Source organism: Chiloscyllium plagiosum, chromosome 19 (genome assembly GCF_004010195.1).
Source record: "Chiloscyllium plagiosum isolate BGI_BamShark_2017 chromosome 19, ASM401019v2, whole genome shotgun sequence".
Lineage (NCBI taxonomy): Eukaryota > Metazoa > Chordata > Chondrichthyes > Orectolobiformes > Hemiscylliidae > Chiloscyllium > Chiloscyllium plagiosum.
The window spans coordinates 7,026,528-7,031,624 of record NC_057728.1 but is presented as its reverse complement, the minus strand read 5'-3'; positions in this window follow the sequence as shown (position 1 = coordinate 7,031,624).

The window sequence follows — 5,097 nt, the reverse complement described above, 5'->3', positions numbered from 1 at the left end:
ATCTACACTGGGAGGGCAATATACACTGGGAGGGGACTGTACAGGGGGCTGAGGGTATCTACACTGGGAGGGGACTGTACAGGGGGCTGAGGGTATCTACACCGAGAGGGCAATATACACTGGGAGGGGACTGTACAGGGGGCTGAGGGTATCTACACTGGGAGGGCAATATACACTGGGAGGAGACTGTACAGGGGGCTGAGGGTATCTACACTGGGAGGGCAGTATACACCGGGAGGAGACTGTACAGGGGGCTGAGGGTATCTACACCGAGAGGGCAATATACACCGAGAGGAGACAGTACAGGGGGCTGAGGGTATCTACACAGGGAGGGCAATATACACCGAGAGGAGACTGTACAGGGGGCTGAGGGTATCTACACTGGGAGGGCAATATACACCGAGAGGAGACTGTACAGGGGGCTGAGGGTATCTACACCGGGAGGGCAATATACACCGAGAGGAGACTGTACAGGGGGCTGAGGGTACCTACATCGAGAGGGCAATATACACTGGGAGGAGACTGTACAGTGGGCTGAGGGTATCTACACCGAGAGGGCAATATACACCAGGAGGGGACTGTACAGGAGGCTGAGGGTATCTACACCGAGAGGGCAATATACACTGGGAGGGGACTGTACAGGGGGCGGAGGGTATCTACACCGAGAGGGCAATATACACCGGGAAGGGACTGTACAGGGGGCTGAGGGTATCTACACCGAGAGGGCAATATACACCGGGAGGGGACTGTACAGGGGGCTGAGGGTATCTACACCGAGAGGGCAATATACACTGGGAGGAGACTGTACAGTGGGCTGAGGGTATCTACACCGAGAGGGCAATATACACTGGGAGGGTACTGTACAGGGTGCTGAGGGTATCTAAACCGGGAGGGCAATATACACCGGGAGGGGACTGTACAGGGGGCTGAGGGTATCTACACCGAGAGGGCAATATACACTGGGAGGTGACTGTACAGGGGGCTGAGGGTATCTACACTGGGAGGGCAATATACACCGGGAGGGGACTGTACAGGGGGCTGAGGGTATCTACACGGAGAGGGCAATATACACTGGGAGGGGACTGTACAGGGGGCTGAGGGTATCTAAACCGGGAGGGCAATATACACCGGGAGAGGACTGTACAGGGGTCTGAGGGTATCTACACCGAGAGGGCAATATACACTGGGAGGGGACTGTACAGGGGGCTGAGGGTATCTACACCGGGAGGGCAATATACACCGGGAGGGGACTGTACAGGGGGCTGAGGGTATCTACACCGAGAGGGCAATATACACCGGGAGGAGACTGTACAGGGGGCTGAGGGTATCTACACCGAGAGGGCAATATACACCGGGAGGAGACTGTACAGGGGGCTGAGGGTATCTACACCGAGAGGGCAATATACACCGGGAGGAGACTGTACAGGGGGCTGAGGGTATCTACACCGAGAGGGCAATATACACCAGGAGGGGACTGTACAGGAGGCTGAGGGTATCTACACCGAGAGGGCAATATACACCAGGAGGGGACTGTACAGGAGGCTGAGGGTATCTACACCGAGAGGGCAATATACACCAGGAGGGGACTGTACAGGAGGCTGAGGGTATCTACACCGAGAGGGCAATATACACCAGGAGGGGACTGTACAGGAGGCTGAGGGTATCTACACCGAGAGGGCAATATACACCAGGAGGGGACTGTACAGGAGGCTGAGGGTATCTACACCGAGAGGGCAATATACACCAGGAGGGGACTGTACAGGAGGCTGAGGGTATCTACACCGAGAGGGCAATATACACCAGGAGGGGACTGTACAGGAGGCTGAGGGTATCTACACCTATATAGGGAGGTTATACTTAAGAATGTATGGGGAGGGGAGAATATACTTGTGAGTGGGAATATATGGGGAAAACATATGGGGAGAGGGAATATACCTGGGGAAGGAGAATATATGGAAATTGGGATAATATATGGTAGAATGGGGAAATATATCGCAGTGGGCAGGAATACACGGAGGAGAGGGGTAAATAGGGAATATATAGGGTGTAACAGAAGAATGTACAGGGGAGAATATATGGGGTTGAGGGGTGAAAAATGCATTTGTCAAAGGGGAAATGGGGTTTGGGAGTACACAGAGTAATATACAGGAGGAGGGAATATACTTAAGAGGGTTAGGTGGAAAAATGTTCTGGTAGCAGGAGCAAAATAATCCAGCGAAGGGGGTAAATATATCAAGAGGAAAAGCAATGAGGTGGAAATATACTTTAGAGTGGGCAGAGGAATATGTTCCAGGATGTGGGTAATGTGCCACGAGGAGTTGGATGGATGCAAGGTGGATACAAGTGGGGAGTATATACCAGGGGGAGCAATGAGAAGGGCAAAACATACCAGAGGCTGGGGGCAGATTTGGGGATAGACCGGGAAAGTTGTAATTCCAGGGTGGAGGGGGAATTTTACCAATGGAGGGAATAAACAGTGGGGATGAGGTGTTTGGATTTTTTCTGCTGATGTGGTAGAATTTGTCACAGAGGTCAAAATACATGCAGAGTTTTCAAAGCAGGTCACTGGATGTAGGTTGACTTAAAGTCTCCTCAGTGAGATGGTATTGATTGTGTCATGGCAGCAAAAGCCCAAGCAAAACTTGAGTCAATGGGAATCGGGGGAAGATTCTGCACTGGAGAGACACCTAGCATAGAGGAAGATGGCTGTGGTTATTGGAGGTCATCTCAGCTGCAGATGTCTCTGCAGGACACTCTTGGCATAGTGTCGTGGGCCCAGCCATCCACAGTTGCTTCATCAATGACCTTCCTTCCATCATAAGGTCAGAAGTGGAGATGTTTATTCATGATTGCATTGGTGCCTCCTCAGATACTGAAACAGACCATGCCCAAATACACCACGGCCTGCACAATATGCAGGTTTGGACTGACGAGAAACATTCACGTGATAGATGCCAAGCAATGACCATCTCAAAGAAAAGAGATTCTATTCATATGCATTTGCCATTCAATGGCATTGTCTTCTCTGAATCCAGTACTGTTAACATCTGGGAGTTACTATTGACCAAACATTGAACTGGACAAGCCATATAAACATAGTGGCGACAGCAACAGGTCAGAGGCTAAGAATACTGCAGCAACTAATTCACCTTCTGACTCCCCAAAGCCATCCAAAAGGCACAAGTCAGGAGTGTAATGGAATACTCCCCACTTGCTTTAATGAGTGTCATTCTAACAACACTCAAGAAGCTTGACACCATTCAAGAGAAAGCAACACCTTTGACTGGCATCACATCCACACACATTCACTCTCTTCATCACAGACACTGCAGGAATTTAAGTTTCCTAGACGGTACCTTCCAAACCCATGGCCACTTCCATCGAGACGGACAAGGGCAGTGGTATGTGAGAACACCACCATCTACAAGTTCCCCTCGACCTTCCTCTTGAACAGCATTATGGGTGTAACTACACCAAATTGACTACAGTGGTTGTACAGGTAGCTCACCACCCACCGTCTCCAGGGCAACTACGAATCAGCAATAAATACTAGACCAGGTAAGGAGGACAAGTGTTTCCTTGTACAGAGCATCAGTGAACCGCTTGGGATTTTATGGCAGCTTCATGGTCACTTTTCCTGAACCAGCAACCCCCCCTCCCACCCCCCTTCCCCCTTTATTCAGAGAGTTTTATCAAACAAATGTTGGTAATGGATGGTTTGAGTTAAGGAGAGGCTGGATAGGTTGGGACATTTTTCACTGGAGGTGTAGGAAGCTGAGGGGTGACCTTATGGAATTTATAAAATCATGAGGGGTATTGATAAAGTGAATGGTAGATGTCTTTTCCCTGGTGAGTGGAGAAAGATTTTAAAAAGACATGAGGAGGCAACTTTTTTACACAGAGGGTGGTTCGTGTGTGGCATGGAGGAAGTGGTGGATGTGGGTATAGTTACAACGTTTAAAAGACATTTGGATAAGTACATTAATAAGAGATATTTGCATAGATATGGGCCAAGTGCAGGCAGGTGGGACTATGTTCAGCATGGACCGAAGGGTCTGTTTCTGTGCTGCATGACTCAATGGCTAAGCCCAAACTCTTCCATTTCGCTGTTAATTCAGCCTCCTGATTTGTAGTCCAAATGTGTACCTCTGGAAAAGCACAGCAGGTCAGGCAGTATCCAAGTAGCAGGAGAGTCGACGTGGCGGACATAAGCCCTTCAATCCTGATTTGTAGCCTAGTAATGAAGCCTTTTTGTAGGAGTCAAGATAACCAGTATTAGTTAAAGGTTGAACACAGAGGCACTGATCCCACACAAACTTTCCAACAGATGTACTGTGATCAACAATCCAGGAGCCTGGCTCTAGTGCATCAGAGAAGGAGAAAGTTATCAAACTTTGCCAGTGTCATCAGAGTTGTGGCAGAGCCCACTGGTGGACAATTGCTGTCACTGCACTGTAGACGAAGACATAACAACCAATTCCTTGTTCTTTCAGGCACAATTACAACACTATTGCCAGCAGAGAAGAATAAACAACAGGGATAGGCCGATTAATAAAAATAAATTGGCTAGCTATATCCAGATTGCTTTAGTTACGAGCAGTGCAGAATGAATTCTGGATTACAGGGCAGCTTATTTTCCACAGCCTGCTGAGAACTTTTCTGTTTTGCTCATGTCAACCTGCCAACTGGTCTTAACTGTGGTGGTGATGGAAACTTTAAGTGTTGCAATAAGGTTACTCATTCCTGCCATAACTGAGACCCTACAGGAACACTTTTACCAGGTTATAAGTAATACGTTGAGGCTTTTTTTTTTGCAACGCAAAACGAGAATTGGCTTTCTCTTACAATTATCCAATTGTCCTGTGACAACAAGGAACATGATTATAATCACCGACAGACAAAGCTGCAGTGAGGGAGTGCTGCACTGTCTTAGGTGCTGTCTTTCAGATTAGGTTAAACTGACACTCAGTCTGTTATCTTTAGTAGAGTCCATGACATGAGTTGAGAAAGATAGGGTGGTTCCCCACAAACTTCTAGTCAAAATCTATCCTTGAACTAAGCTCATTAGAGGGAAGCTGGATAAGAACCTGAAGGTGA